We start from the raw sequence: 17,095 nt of genomic DNA, 5'->3' as shown, positions 1-17,095 counted from the left end.
AACTGGCTCTTCTTTCTCTCAAAGTATTCCTTATACCTACTCTTGGGGCTCTTTCTAGGCTCACACTCTATAAATTTCTGTATAAATATATGTCCTCACGAATGCTGCCTTTGTAATGAATCGGATAATTTCAGAGATTTGAGTGCTGGTCCATTCTTCATGTGAGAAGTGGAATTTTGGGATTGTTGGAGGCGTGATGTGGCATTGCCTCAAACAAGCACCACTGGTGATTAAGAAGCACTCCCGAATCCACAAATCCCAGGTTGAATATATATATATATATATATATATATATATATATATATATATATATATATATATATTTTTCTCACCCAACTGTCCGGAAGTGTGCAGGAGCTCACTAACGCAGCGGTCCTGGATCGGGCCTGGCTGCCCGTATAATCTGCTCCAGTATTCTTCGATTCCCAAGAATAATCCAGGACACCCAAGGCTGCTCAATACAAATTTATTGACGGGGTTCACTCGTACACCAACGTGTTTTGCCTTGCGGCTTGATCACGGTATGGTGGTTTCCACCATCATGCCGGTTTACATACAAACAAAATGCAATCAACACTGAGGAAGGACCATTGTACACTATTCCTACTTCCATACAGGTTCTATGAGCGCCATCTTTGCATGGTGAACTGATATACTTTCACTAATCATTAATACATTGTTAAATATCATCACATATGACTGATGTGATCATATACAAATATATAACCTTTCCCATATGTTACATTTTTGTACATATAGCTGCACTTCTAAATTCATTGCCTGCTATATTAATGAATAAAAACGTCTCTCTATAATTAAAACATTTCATCATTTTTTTGTTCTTTCCTTCACATTATGCATATATATATACATATATATGTAAAAAAGGGAATTTTGGAGTAACGTAAAGAATTCACAATCCTTGCCTATGAAAAAACTAATTTATTACGCTGCATAAGTAAGCGTCACAATTTCATGCCACATCAGCCAAAAAAAGCTGTAGAAATGGTCTTGCCCAAGTGGGCTCAGCCTGTTATTGTACTCCTTGTTTGTTCAAATGTCATCTTTGTAACCATGGTCCATTGCCCTTTCAATCAGTGTTTCTTGCCTACAATGATTAAAAGAGAAAAACATTTACCTTAACTACTATGTAAGGTCTAAAACAACTGCATAAAAGCAAATTCATATCTCAATATATCCATCCTGAAGTATCCAATTCCTGTCATCTGCAACAACCTAAGCCACCTCGTTACAGATGTACCGCCATTTCTTAATTTGAATTTAATCCAATCAGAGCTAGGGTCTCAAAATCTATAATAAATCTAGATTCTTTCATCCTCAATTAATGCTCTCTATCTCCACCCCGATCCTGTTATTTAATGGAGTCTAAAACTACGAAGGACAGTAGTTTGTCATCTCGATTATGCTTCTCGATTGTTTTTCCGGATTGCTCGTTGATGTTCTAAAATCCTTTTCCTGGCCCTATGGATGGAGATCCCAATATACAATTTACCACAAGGGCAGATCAAGCAATAAATGCAGTAATCAGTATCACAACCATAGTTCCCATTGATTGGGGAAATTATTTTACTGTTCGGTACTTTAATTTCAGCACAATTCTTGCTGTTAGTACATGCTTTGCATCGTTTACAGCATTTGAAACCTGTAGCCACAGCTTTCATACCCTCTTCATCCAAAGAGTGAATGGCATTTTTGCACAATTCATCTTTTAAAGATCTTGCTCTCCTAAAAGTGATTTGAGGGTTCTCATTAACATATTTAGTAAGAGTCTTATCAGTTTTGAGAATGTGCCAATTATGAGTGAGTATCTTTCTAACTTTAAAAGATTGATCAAAAAAGGTTATAATAAATCTGACCATATCCATTTCCCCTTCACTCTGTGGTCTTGGATGCAACAATTGAGGTCTTTCCAAGGCCTTAATGTTGGCTCCCGCCCCTTGAATAGTCTTTTTACTATAGCCTCTTTCAGAAAATCTTTTGATCATGATGTCTTTTTCTACATTGTTTTTTGTTTCAGTACTGCAATTCCTCTTCGCCCTGATTAATTCACCAAACAGAATTTTGTATCAGGTTATGGGGATGTGCATTTGTAGCTGGCAAGAGACTATTCCCAGCTGTCTCCTTTCGATGTAATTTCGTAACTAATCCCTCCCCTTGTACAGTAAGCTCAATGTCCAGAAATACACTTGAGCTATTGCTGATAGTGGACGTGAACTGCAGACGACACAAAGGTTTCAGCTGATTCCCTATCCCCTTTCCGGATTAAAAAAATGTTATCGATAAAACGTGTCCACAAAATAACATTTTCCCCAAAAGCCAACCAGCTTTCGGACACCTGCTCCTCCCACCAGCCCATGAATAAATTTGCATAGCTGGGGGCGAAGCAGGTGCCCATCGCTGTACCTTGTTCCTGTTTGTAGACTTTCTGATCAAAAAAGAAAAAAATATTAGTTAAGCAATGATGCACCATATCAATCAACATTTCAGTATGCAACAGTAGCGAGATAGATCTAGCTCTCAAGAAATGTCGTATGGCTTTGATGCCAAGATCATGTCTAATACACGTGTATCGACTTGTCACGTCCAATGTTATCAGCAAATATTCACTTTCCCAAATTATGCCATCGAAATTTATTGATTTTTTGCCTACGACCTTTTCTTACAGCCTTGCCGGCATATCTTAAAGATACAACTCATTTTTTAACATTAATTGATGGCATAATGTGGGAAAGTGATTATTTGCTGATAACATGCAAATTTATTAATGGGACTGTGTTTCACATAAGAAACTATGGAATATACTGAAAGAAATGGAGCTAGACCCACCCCTAATTAACTTTTTGAAAGCCCTATATAGTAATGCTACAGCATGTGTCCGATTTGGCCCCACAGGTGAATGTACCTCGTCATTCCAGGTGAATAGAGGGGTAAGACAGGGGTGCGTCCTGGCCCCGTTTCTCTTTACATTATCCACAAACGGTCTTGAGATGGCACTATTGGAAGGAAGCCAGGATGTCCCTCAAGTGCACATGAATTCGGCAAACAGACGCATACCAGCATTGCTCTATGCGGACGATGCCGTAATTCTGGCAAGGACCTCATTGGCTCTACAGCGCGCACTAGATTCTTACCATACCTTCATGCGAGACATAGACCTAAAGATAAATGTCACAAAAACATATGTGATGATGGGTGTAACACAGCATTGGGCTCAGCCAGGAGCACTCAGTGACTCTCAAGTGAGGTTTGTCTCCTTTCCAGAGAGTAAAATAAAAAGTATTACACATCCGGCGGTGGATGCGTTTTATTAACCGTGAGGGGGGTTTCTTGCATAGTCTGGTCGAATTTCTGTCGAATCCCTTTTGAATGGCTTGGTGTGCATGTGTATTAATTGTGCCCGTCAATAGCTACCCATGTTTGTATAAATAAACGACAAGGGTGTCTACTTGGAGAGTACCTACCGGCACGGGCGCCGGGATTAGGCACGGTAGGGCGTCAGACACGTCAGAGCTTCACTAGCGATGTAAATACATTCCACGTAGATTCATTGTATGCATAGTCACCTTTTAATGAATATCACGCAAATCGTCATGGTGATAGGTACATACGGTTTGTCCAGCATGTCCTAGCTGTTTCTATAAATATATATATTTTTTTAAATAATAAAAAACAAAGGCCGGCCCCAGGGGATGGGGTCCCCGGGGCGATAAGTGGCCTGAGGAGGGGGGCAACGTAGCCCCCCTCCTAAAGAATTAAAAAAAAAAAAAAGGCCATAACCCGGGGGTTGTGGTCCCCGGGGCCGATTAAGGCTTTGGGAGGGCCAAATAAATTTTTTTCAACCAAAAAAAATAGGGTGCAGGCCCTGGGGGATGGGGTCCCCAGGGCCAATAAATTAGAAAATGAAGGGGGGCCACACAGCCCCCTCCTTGGAGCACTCTGCAAACGCGCCCTCTGGACAGTTGTAAGTTGGGGAATTAATTCCCCTTCAATACTGAGGGTCCCTGAGGACCAACTAGCCCAACAGGTATCTCCAGTATGTGCCAGTGAGCTGCGTTGCAGACAGGTGTTCTGAGGCCACGCGTCTTTTTACAACTCTATGCAACACAGCTCTGTGGCGCTTACTGGAGGTACCTAGTGGGCTAGTTTGACTCTAGGGACCCTTAGGATTCAAGGGGACTTAATCTCTCAACTTAGAACGGCCACAGGGCCCGTTTACACACTGGAGAAGGGAGGGGACGGGGCCTGAGGTGACGTGTGCAAACACGCCCTGTGGCGCGTTTTAAGAGGTAGTTTTAATCCCCTGCCCTATTATATACTAGGGGCTTACTGAGGAGGTCATGCTAATCACAGGGGACCCAAACGCATAGTGTTCCCTATTGTATGTAGGTGTTTTCACTGTATTCTGAGTGTCTTTTAACATAGCACTGGCTCTAGGTTAGTCAGACTCAGTTACCACCAGTATCCGTCTGAAAAAGTTGAGGGTACAGGATGATTTTGCAACAATGCTTCTTTCTGCTCTTCTGTTTGTTCTTTCTGCACTTTATCCTTCTTCCTGCACTTTTCTTCGTCTTTGAGGACCTCTGTTGCTTCTTTCTGCATTTCGGTTTTTTTTTCTGTGCGTTTTTTCTTCTTTCTTCACATGTCCTATCTCTGTAGGCATAGTTCGAAATTAGCATTTAAAAAACCTTTGAAATTCACTGAAAAAACCATAGGTTTCAGGCACGTTATAGTTAGGAATTGGCATTTAAAAAACCTTAGAAATTCACTGAAAAAAACCATAGGTTTCAGGGGCGTTATAGTTAGCTGGACTTTTCACTCGTACAAAACCATTGAAATTCCCCCGTTATAGTTACTTCAGCTAACTATAACTCGCGCGCCTGCAATGCACTGCTGATGACGTCACATATTACATCACTCATGACATGAGATATCTGCACTGTAGGTCGTAATCAATTTTTTGATCACTGTTTTTCTCTCTCTTCTGAGATAGGATAGTATTTCTGTCTTGACTTAGTACTCTGTCCAGGCACTTTGAGACTACCTTCTTTGGATATTTTCAGGCTAGGAAACGGCTTCTTGCATCTTCACTATTCCTGATGAATTCCTGATTGTTTGAGCAGTTGCGTTTTAATCTTAGGAACTCCCCATACGGGATGCTCCATTTCAGGTTTTCATCGTGGAAGCTTTCCCCATGTAGTGTGGCGTTTGTGGCAGTGCTCTTTCTATGCAAGGTGGTTTGTAAGGAGTTGTTTTCTATGTATATTTCTGTGTCAAGGAATGTTACACTTTCCCTACTTATGTTGTATGTGAACTTTAGGTTAGTAGGGGAGTTATTCAGTTTGTCAAAATATCTTGCAAAGTCTTCTTCGGTTCCGTTCCAAATGATCAGATCATCTATGAATCTCAGCCATAGTATGATTTTATTCTTCCACTCATAGTTTGCCGTGTTCCAAGCTAGATTTTGCTCGAACCACCCCATAGTGAGATTCCTATAATTTGGTGAGAATGAAAATCCCATTGTGCATCCCCTTATCTGTCTATAGATCTGTTTATTAAACAAGAAAAAGTTGTTGTTTAAGCACAAGGAGATCATTTCGTTCACCATCTCATTATGATCTCTGTATTGTATGTTGCGTTTTCCCAGGTAGTATTTACAGGCTTCTGTGCCGATAGAGTGTTCAATGTTAGTGTATAATGATATCACATCCATTGTGATTAATTTGTAGCCTGATTTCCATTGTACTTTTTCTAGTTTATTGAGCAAATCTGTTGTATCTTTTAGGTAGGATGACAGATCTTTTACTAGGGGTGACAAAAAATGATCGATGTAATTGGATGTTGGTTCCAGTAGGGAGTTATTTGCAGAGAATATGGGTCTTCCCGGCGGTTTCTCTTTATTTTTGTGTACTTTTGGAAGACAATAGAACGTGGGGAGTGTTGGATGTTTCTTGTCCAGATATCTATATTCATCCTCGTCAATCAGGACCTTGTGATGCCAATCCGTGAGAAGTTTATTTAATTTGCTTTGTAGTTCTATTGTCGGGTCTTTGTTTAGTAGTACATAACATTCCACGTCTGACAACTGTCGTTTTACTTCATCAATGTATTCAGTTTTATTGAGAATGACAATGTTGCCCCCTTTGTCAACCGGTTTTATTTCAATCGTTTTGTCATCTTGTATGTCTTTCAATATCTCTTTTTGTTTTGCGTTCAAATTACTCTTACTTGTATTCGGTGTTATTCTATAAAATTCTTCCACTATTGCCTCATGGACTTGATCTATTTTATTACCTGGGGGTAGGATCAGGTTAAATTTTGATTTCAATTTGAACCCACTTTCACTAGCCCCTTCCATCGGTAATGTGTTTTGCAGTTCTAGTATGGCTTCTGTTTCTTGAGAGGCTGAAGTGGCTGCCATCGTCATTAGTGTTTCTAAACCTTCCATGTCTTCTGCAAGGAGTTGGTTCTGTTTTTTGGAAAAGTTATTTTGCGATTCTCTGCATATATTTTTGCCAATTTCAGCTTCCTTGTGTATTTATATAGCTCTATTCTTGTCTCTGCTATATTTAGGTGTGAAGTGGGGCAAAAATTTAGGCCTTTTTTCAAGACTTCATTTTCTAGTGGAGTCATGGTTCGTGATGATAGATTGATAATATTCAATTCTTTAGTGTTCTCCTCTTTTCTTTCTATTTCCGTAGCTGTCTCATTCTGTCTCTCGACCATACGTTGGTTTTTGGTTCTCCCCTGTCCTCTCTGGCCTCTTCGGGTTTTCCTCTTCTTCCCCGATTCCAGCCTCTTCCTCTGCCTCTTTTGTTTTGTTTGTTTGTATTTTGTTGTTCCAATGCCATGCGCATTTCCGTTAAAAAGTTGGTATTTTTTCCCATTTCTGTGGCTTGGGGGGGTATTAATTTCTCCTTCACTTACATCCGTACTCGATAGAGAATCAAAACTGGATGTGTCTTGGGTGTTTCCTTCTGGTTGTGATTTCTTTTTTCTCATGTCATATTGTTTGCCAAAAGTGAAGATTCTCCCCTCCTCAAAGTCTACTTTATCCCTCTGGAATTTCACTTGTTTCCTTAATTTTACTCTCTCCTCGTGTTTGTCCAAGTTTTTCAGGATGTCTGATTTCAGTTTTTGTTGTTCTTCTGTGAGAGTTAGCTTTTCTATTTCTTCTTCTACACTTTGTAGTTCTCTTCTTATCTCTTTCAGAGTTTTCTCAATGTGTTTAATGAGGATGATTATCAGACCTGTTGAAGATTCTAGGAGATGTTCCCCCCCATTCTTGTAAGAGTTCACCACTCATATCTTGGTGGCTCTGCATCAGTGTCAAGCGTAGACCCCTTGGGATCCTCTTTACTTCTACATATTTCTGTAGGGTTAGCAACTCCCACCATTTGTTTATTTCTTTTTTTGAAAGTCGTTCACAATACCTCAATTTATCTTTGTTGGTATTAGGTGTTGTTACCTCTCCCCTTTCTGTCCGGGGTTGAAATGAGGCTGTAAACAGATTAGGCATGTCTGCTATGCGTTTCGCTTCTCTTCCTTCCATGGCAAATGTTGTTTCTACTATTGTGCCGTTCCTTACTACTTAGCCTGACAAATCGAGAGACTAAGAACCTTGTGCATATATCAGCTGGATCCTGCCGAATAGATCTGCACCGTGCTAGAACACGAGCGCCGACGTCGAAAGGGGATCCGACTCGGACTTATATATATATATATATATATATATATATATATATATATATATATATATATATATATATATATATATTATCTACTGGCGGTCGCCAGTAGATAGTTATAGTTAGGACCGAGTTTCCATAGGAAATCTCAAAATTCTATTTTGAATAACTTTGGCGCCGATTGACGAATCCTCGCGAAATTTTCAAAACTAATGGGGCGCTCCGCTCCGCTCCCACCCTGAAAGTCTCGGGGTGATTCGTTAAGCGGGGGCCGAGAAAAAGGGGGGGTCCCAAAACGCGTTTTCCCCATGGATTTTTCCATGGGGACTTTAGTCGCAGCTACAGCCCGAATGGCTGAACAGAATTACGTGAAATTTGGCAGAGAGGTAGCCATAAGGTCCATGAAGTGCCTTTTGCAGGTTTGGTGTAAATCTGTTCAGTATTTCCAGAGAAAATAGCATTTAAATCAATATATATATCTGTACACGCGCAGCGTGCACGCTGGGTGTGCGCACCTTGCCGTGCGCGAGCGCAATTCTGATTGGTTGTTAGATCTTAGTAAACATTCGAATCGGTCGAAACCAGGAAGTGTCGGCCGCCATTTTGTCTCTCGCACTCTGAGGGGGTGAAAAACAAATGTGGAGAACGTGAAAAAGGGGCAGGGTGGACAGTTCCTGACCCCCTAGCCGTGGTCAGGGAGTCCCAGAAGGACCCCCAAGGGCCAAAAAAAAATGTATTTTTTTTTCGAAAAATCGCCGAGTGCGCGCACCACCCAAACGGAAAAAAATCTGCGATGTCCGCGCAGCGTGCGCGCACTCCGCGATTTTCGGAAAAAAAAAATGTATTTGGCCCTTGGGGGCGAAGCGCTCCGTGCGTGCACGGCACGAACTGCGTAAGTGGGCGCGCAGTGCGCGAAGAGCACCGAGTGCCCACCTTGCACGCACGGTGTGCGAAGCGCACCGTGCACGCGCCGTGAAAAAGTTTTGTTTAAAAAAATTTATTAATAAATACATAACTTAGCATTTAAAAAACCGTACAAATTCACTGAAAAAACCATAGGTTTCACACACGTTATAGTTAGGAATTAGCATTTAAAAAACCTTGCAAATTCACTTAAAAAACCATAGGTTTCACACATGTTATAGTTAGCTGGGCATTTCCCTCGTAAAAAACCAATGAAATTGCCCCGTTATAGTTAGTGCAGGCAACTATAACTCACGCGACCGCAATCCGCTGCTGATGACGTCAGATATTACATCACTGATGACATATGTGTCTTTCTGAAAAAAAAAAATAATAATATATGTATAGCTAAAGATGAATGGAAGAAGACATGGGTAAATAAGTGTCTAAATACAGTGATGTAATATCTGACGTCATCAGCAGCGGATTGCGGTCGCGTGAGTTATAGTTGCCTGCACTAACTATAACGGGGCAATTTCATTGGTTTTTTACGAGGGAAATGCCCAGCTAACTATAACATGTGTGAAACCTATGGTTTTTTAAGTGAATATATATATATATACACACACTTATAATATTAGAAAAAATTTAAAAGGCAATTAGAAGGGTTTGGTGGCTCAGTGGACTAATGTGTCTACTGCAGGGCCCTGTGTTCAATCTCATGGACATAGGTTCAAATCCCTGTGGGTCCACTCAGGCTTTCAACCATCTGAGGTCGATAAAATGAGTACTGTTGGGTAACAATAAACATCTGTTAGTGCCTAAGTGCCTAGGGGTTAATGTGCGATCTACAAATACCTCTGTTAAGTAGTTTATAATTTAGTAGCAGGATATTTGGTTTTTGGGGAAATATGGTGGGAGGTTAATATGTAATGTTTTAATTGTTTAATTGTTCTTTCATTTATTTGGGTTTAATTTCAAATTTTTAATTCATATTTTGTATAGTATAATTAGTTATAGCTAATTTAGCAGCATTTCAGTTTGTAGGGGGATTGGGTGAGAAATTATTTCAACGAAAATAGTTCTTTATTAATTTTTGGTTATTTAAATATGTATTTCATAAATCAGAATTTTTTCATTGAATATTTAAAATGAAGAAATATTTTTATTTAGACTATGCAAGAAATATTTAACAATATATATCAGTAAGTGTATATTATATTTATATGTTTCATTTATTTTAATTTTATTATTCTTTTATTTATTTTCTAATTTATCTTCTTGGTGTTTGTGGTTTTTTGAGTAGTAGTGAGAGAAGTAGATTCTACGTATGTTTATTTAAATATTTCATTTCATTATACGTTTATTTTGCATATTTATAATAAATTGTGCATTTTATTAAAATGTATACAATAAATATTTTCTACTTTTACTATGGGTAATCATTTTCGGTTTTTAGATATTTAAATATTTTAATCAATGACTGAATTAGAATGATATATGTAACCTTTCTGAAGTCTCACACTTTCGCTACTGTTGTTAAATTGGAGTTGGAACAGTAAATCTAGTCCATCCAATTCCTATGCTTTTCTAAATATTTAATTTGACATTGTGTGCAAACTAAGAGCATTCTGCTTACCGGGGGGGGGGAGGGTGTGCAAACTAAGAGCATTCTGCTTACCGGGAGGCGGCGGGGGGGGGGGGGGGGGGGGGTGGTCTCGCCTTGATTGAGGCTTGTGGCTCTCTTTCCGGACTCACTCTGTCATTTTCGGTCCTCTGGGCTCCCGTAGGCTGGAGCGGGGATGCCATCTTGGCCTGCAGCGCTCTAGTCATGCAGGCTATAAAAAGAGAAGCCTGGTGCGACCGCGCCGCTGGCGCGCCAAAGGCAAGCCCTTCTGCGGCCGTCCTTGCCGAGATGGCGCCAGGGGCCAGAAACCCTGCCGATTGCAGGCCAGGTCTGGTGCAATATTCTGCAAACGAGCAACACACACTAAACCACGAGCGCAACACCATCTGTCTGTATTCGGTTCAGGTGGAGCTGGGACAAAATTCCTACGAGAGATGCTTCTTTATGCTGTGCCCGATAATGGTAAACTCCCCTGACAACCCTAAGAAACGCCAATTTCTCCTATTAAATTGTCGCTCCCTCCCAAAGCACAGATTTGAAATTGCAGACCTGATTGTGGAGGGACAGATGACTGCCCTTTTCCTAGTGGAAACATAGCATCATGCGCAGTCCGCCCTAGACATTGTAGATGCTGTTCCTAGGGGCAATGTAATAACCAGACTGGATAGACATCTGGGGAGGGGGGGCGGTCTGAATGTTATACACAAGCATCAGCTACACTGCAGCCTGTCTGAAGTCCATATCAGTGGGGCAGAAGCATCCTCATTCTCTCTAGCGATTTCAGGCCAGTGTTCTCTCAATGGCCTGTTGATTTACATGCCGCCGGGAGTAGCTGCCGCGTTTGTCTCAGCACTTCTGGACATTATTCCGTTGTTTGACATTCAACAGTGAATTTTTAGGGTTTAGGATGGGTGTAGGTTTTTGGGTAGTAATGGATTTTTCAGGGTTTAGGGTGGGTATGGGTTTTTATGGGTGGCAAGGGAATTTTTATCATTTAAGATGGGTGTAGTGGGGTTTCAGTGTGTGGAGGCTTGGTTGGCCGGTGGTGTCGGGCGCTCCGAGGATACGTGGGCTCCTCCCCGCCTCCTTTCTTCTTTCTTCTCTTAGTTTCTTCACTCTATTCCTACTTTCTCTCTCGTCTATATTTCGGGTTCATTGGGCGACAGGCACTATGCTGGGGGGGGGGCAGGCCATAGCCTCCGCATTGGTGTAGGGTGGGGGGGTAATTTACTGTTTCTTTTTAGTTCTATGGGCCTCTTTCTTTCATGTCTTTGCGCTATACTTGTTTCGATTTGGGGTCCGGGTGTGGGGCGGATTTAGTGTGGGCGGCTTTTAGGGGGTGCGTATTTACTACTGTGATGATCCTGTTATCTAACTGCATCGCCTTACTGTATGAGATTTTCTATGGCTGTTTTAATGATGCTGCTGCTCTCCAGTGTATGAAGCCATCTCGCGGACTCGAATCTCCTTGTTTCTATCCTTCACTGACTTTTTTCTCGATGAAAATTTTTTTTTGAAAACCTTAAAATTAACCTTCACTTCTCCTTCCCCTGGTGTCAAGGATCCCTCCAGTGTATGAATCCTGAATCGTTGCTAATCTTGACCTTGACGCACAGGGGATGTACTGTTTGTCTCTGTGCTCAACCGTATTGTGGCCGGCCTGATGGTTGTAGGCCCGTATTTGTTCTTTTACTATGCACAAATAAAGGTTTTTAAAAAAAAAAAAAAAAAAAAAAGATGGGTGTGGGATTTTTGGTGGCAAGGGATTTTGTAGGATTTACAGTGGGTATGGGTTTTTGGGTGGCAAGGGAACTTTTATGGTTTTGGGTGGGTGTGTGTTTTTGTGGGGCAAGGGAAATGTTATGGTTTAGGTTGGGTATGGGTTTTTGGGCGATAATGATTTTATTAGGGTTTGGCATTTGTATGGGTTTTAGGGTGGTAAGAGAATTTCAAGGGTTTTGGGTTGGTGTGGGTTTTTAAGTGGAAAGGGATTTTTAGGGTTTAAAGTGGGTATGTGTTTTTGGGTGGCAAATGAATTTTTAGTGTTTAGGATGGGTGTAGGTTTTTGAGTGTTAAGGGATTGTTTAGGGTTTAGGATAGGTATGGGTTTTTTGGGTGGCAGAGGTATTTTCATTGTTTAGGATGTGTGTGGGATTTTTGGTGGCAAGGAATTTTGTAGGGTTTATGGCGTGTATTGGTTTTTGGGTGGTGAGAGAATTTTTAAGGTTTAGGGTGGGTGTGGGTTTTTGAGGGGTAAGGGGAATTTTATGCTTTAGGGTGTGAATGGGTTTCCTGGTGATAAGTAATTGTTAGGGTTTAAGGTGGTTATGGGTTTTTGGTTGTGAGGTTTGTCTCAGGGTTTAGGGTAGGTAAGTGTTTTTGGGCGGCAAGAGGATATCTCTGGTTTGGTGGTAAGGTATTCTTTAGGGTTGAGGGTGAGTATAGGTTTTTAGGCGATAATGTTTTTTTTTTAGGGTTTTGTGTGGGTATGGGTTTTTGGGCAGTACAGGAATTATTAGGTTTTAGGGTAGGTATGGGTTTTTGGGTGACAAGTGAATTTTGTAGGTTTAGGGTGGGTATGGGTTTTTGGATGGTAATGGATTCTTTAGGTTTTATGCTGGGTATGGGTCTTTAGGTGATATGGGCTTTTTTAGGTTTTAGGGTGCGTATGAGTTTTTGGGTGGCAAGGGAAATTCTAGGGTTTAGGGTGGGTATTAGTTTTGGGGTGGTTAGGTATTTTTTAGGGTGAGTAAATGTTTTTAGGTGATAAGGAGCTTTTTTTGGTTTTTGGGTGCCAAGGGAATTTAGGGTTTACGGCGGGTATGGGTTTTTGGGTGGCAAGAGAATTTTTAAGGTTTAGAGTGGGTGTGGGTTTTGAGGGGCAAGGGAAATTTTATGGTTTCGGTTGGGTATGGGTTTTTTGGTGATAAGGAATTTTTGGGGTTTAGTGTGGTTAAGAGTTTTAGGGCTGTGAGGTTTGCCTTCGGTTTTAGGGTGGGTATGGGTTTTGGTTGGCAAAGGAACCTTTAGGGTTTAGGGTGGGTATTGGTTTTTGGGTGGTAATGAATCTTTTAGGGCTTAGTGTTTGTATGGGTTTGTGGTTGGCAAGGATTTTTTTAGGGTGGGTATTGCTTTTTGAATAGTTAGGGATATTTTAGGGTTTAGCGTGGACATACGTTTTTGGCTGGCCATTGAATTTTTAGGGTTTAGGATGGGTGTAGGTTTTGGGTGGCAAGGGTACCTTTAGGGTTTAGCATGGGTATGGGTTTTTGGGTGGTAATTAATCTTTTAGGGTTTATTGTTTGTGTGGGTATTTGGGCAACAAGTCTCTGTTGAGATCGTGTGTGATGTCAGTCATATCCATGTCCCACAAATATAGTGTCTGATGATAGTGATGCCTGGATCCCAAAGAGATTGTGATTGATGATAGCAATTCCCAAGACCCCACAGAATTGTGTGTTAGTACATTCATGTTCAAGTTCATAAAGATAGTGTGTGATGATAATCATGTTGCAGTCACTAGAGATACTGTTTGATGACAGTGATGCCTAGGTTCCCACAGAGATAGTGAGTGATTATAGCCATGATCAAGTCTCTGTAGAAATCAAGTGTTCTGTCAGTCATTTCCATGTCCCACACAGATAGTGTGTGATGATAGTGATGCCAAGGCACCTCAAAGATAGTATGGGATGATATCAATACCCAAGGCCCCACAGAGATACTATGTGATTATAATTATATTAAAGTACCCCCAGAGATAGCGTGTAATGATAATCATTTAGAAATCTCTAGAGATGGTATGTATGATAGTGATGCCTTAGTCCCCACAGAGATAATGTGTGAATATAATCATGTTCAAGTTCCCACTGAGATAGTGTGAGGTTACAGTCATGATCAAGTGTCCTAAGAGATTGTGTGAATGAGAGTCATGTATATGTCCCACAGAGATAGCATCTGATGATAGTGATGCCGGGTCCCCACAGAGATAGTGTGTGATGATAGTGATGCCGGGTCCCCACAAAGATAGTGTGTGATGATCGTGATGCTCAAATCCCCACAGAGATATTGTGTGATTATAGTCATATCCATGTCGCACAAAGATAGAGTGTGATGACAATCATGTTGAACTCACTAGAGATAGTGTGTGATTAAAGTGATGCACTGGTCCTCACAAAGATATTGTGTAATGGTAGGCATCCTTGAGTCCCTTCAGTGATAAAGTGGGATTATAATTGTCAGAAGAGCATTATTCTTTGAGGTGGATGTTAGTCCACCACAAGTAATAATGTCTCAAACCATGTTGGGTCCAATAAAGGTTTCAGTACTTTAAACCTGAGCTCAACCCCTGGAAGCTATGGCATATAGCAACCAAGCTTAACATAAGAAAATCTCTGTGTTCTACAGAGATAATGTGAGATTAGAGCAATGTCCTGGTCCCCCCAGAGATAGTGTGTGATTACAGCGCTACTCGGGTCCCCACAGAAATGGAATGTGATGATAGTGATGCTCAGGCTCCCAGTGAGATAGTGTGCGATAATAGTCGTGTTTAGGTCCCCAAAGAGAGAGAGTGTGATGATAATTATGTTGAAGTCACTTGAGGTAGTGTGCGATGATAGTGATGCCCAGAGATGGTATGTGAATATAATCATGTTCAAGTGCCCATATAGATAGTCTGTGATTAGAGTCATGCTCAAGACTCTGTAGAGATCGTGTGTGATGGAAGTGATGTCCATGCCCCAATGAGATAGTGTGTGATAGTTGCCAAGTCCCCACAGAGATAGTGTGTGATTATAATAATGTTTAAGTCACTAGAGATAGTCTGAGATGATAGTGATGCCTAGGTCCCCACAAAGATAGTGTGTGATAATAGTCATTTTCAAAGCTCTCAGAGATTGTGTGTGGTCTGAGTCATGTCCATGTCCCACAGAGATAGTGTCTGATGACAGTGATGCCCATCGTCAAGGAGTTCTCCAACCCCAGCACCGGCAACAACGACATCACCCCTTCACAAGATCTCTGCGACTCCCTCGCCTCATTCTTCCACCGCAAGATCGCCGACATCCACAACAGCTTTGGCACACCATCCTCACACCCAACCGTCGAACCAACGCACCCCACCGCCACCCTCCGCACCTGGACCGCAGTGACCACCGAAGACACAGCCCGCACGATGAACACCATCCACTCTGGATCTCCGACTGACCCCTGCCCCCACTAGGTCTTCAACAAGGCCGACTCCACCATCGTACCCCAACTCCGAGACGTCATCAACACCTCCTTCGACACCGCCATCTTCCCGGAGAGCTGGAAGCATGCCAAGCTCAGCGCCCTACTGAAGAAACCAACAGCGGACCCCACCGACCTCAAAAACTTCCGCCCCATCTCGCTCCTCCCTTTTCCTGCCAAAGTCATCGAGAAGATCGCCAACAGACAGCTTGCCGCCTTCCTCGAGACGAATGGATCCCTCGACCCCTCGCAGTCCGGTTTCAGAGCCAATCACAGCACCGAGACCGCCCTCATCGCAGCCACCGACGACATCCGAGGCCTTCTCGACAACGGGGAAACAGCGGCACTCATCCTCCTGGACCTCTCCGCCGCGTTCGACACTGTCTGCCACCGCACCCTAGTCCAACGCCTCAGCAACACCGGCGTCCAAGAGAAGGCATTGAAGTGGATCACCTCGTTCCTCGCTGGAAGAACACAAAGAGTCCGCCTCCCCCCGTTTCGCTCCGAGGCCACCGAAGTCATCTGCGGCGTCCCGCAAGGATCATCACTCAGCCCCACCCTCTTCAACGTCTACATGAGACCACTCGCAACCATCGCATGCCAACACAACCTCAACATCATCTCCTACGCCGACGACACCCAGCTGATCCTCTCCCTCACCAGAGACCCCGACACCGCCAGAACCAGCCTCCACGAAGGGATGAAAGACGTCGCCGAGTGGATGAAGAACAGCTGCCTGAAACTGAACTCAGACAAGACGGAAGTCCTCATCCTTGGACCATCACCCTCCGCCTGGAACGACTCCTGGTGGCCCCCAGCCCTGGGCACCGCCCCCAAGCCGACAGACCACGCACGCAACCTGGGCTTCATCCTGGACTCCTCCCTCTCGATGACCAGACAAGTCAACGCCATCTCCTCCTCATGCTTCCACACCCTCCGCATGCTCCGCAAGATCTTCCGGTGGATCCCGATCGAAACCAGGAAGACGGTCACCCAGGCCCTCGTCACCAGCCGGCTGGACTACGGAAACACCCTCTATGCCGGAACCACAGCCAAACTACAGAAAAGAATACAACGCATCCAGAACGCCGCCGCCCGACTGATCCTGGACATCCCTCGACGCAGCCACATCTCCGGCCACCTGAGGAACCTGCACTGGCTCCCCGTCAACAAGAGGATCACGTTCAGGCTCCTCACCCACGCACACAAGTCTCTCCACAACCTGGGCCCCAAGTACCTCAACGATCGCCTGACCTTCCACACGCCCACCCGCCAGCTACGGTCCGCTAGCCTCGCCGCCGTACCACGCATCCGAAGAGCCACCGCCGGAGGCAGATCCTTCTCCTACCTGGCGGCCAAGACATGGAACTCTCTCCCCATCCACCTTCAGCTGACCCAGGACCAACTCGCCTTCAGGAGACAACTCAAGACCTGGCTGTTCGAGCAGTAGCGGCCCCCTTCCCCTAAGCGCCTTGAGACCCTTCCGGGTGAGTAGCGCGCTATACAAGTGTTTTGATTGATTGATTGATTGATGCCCAGGTACCCACAGAGACAGTAAGTGATAATAGTGATGCCCAGGTACCTAGAGAGATAGTTTATGATTATAGTCATATCTATACCCCACAGAGATAGT

General features: G+C 43.0%; 1 protein-coding gene across 2 annotated transcripts in view; it reads left to right on the top strand.

Moving 5' to 3' along the window:
* Nucleotides 1–17,095, top strand: part of NEK1 (NIMA related kinase 1) — a 1,277,786-nt gene that overhangs the window by 188,743 nt on the left and 1,071,948 nt on the right. The gene's annotated exons all lie outside the window — the stretch shown is intronic.

This window comes from Triturus cristatus, chromosome 2_2 (assembly GCF_964204655.1).
Source record: "Triturus cristatus chromosome 2_2, aTriCri1.1, whole genome shotgun sequence".
NCBI lineage: Eukaryota > Metazoa > Chordata > Amphibia > Caudata > Salamandridae > Triturus > Triturus cristatus.
The sequence above is the reverse complement of the archived record's forward strand: the minus strand, read 5'-3'. Positions and strand labels throughout refer to the sequence as shown.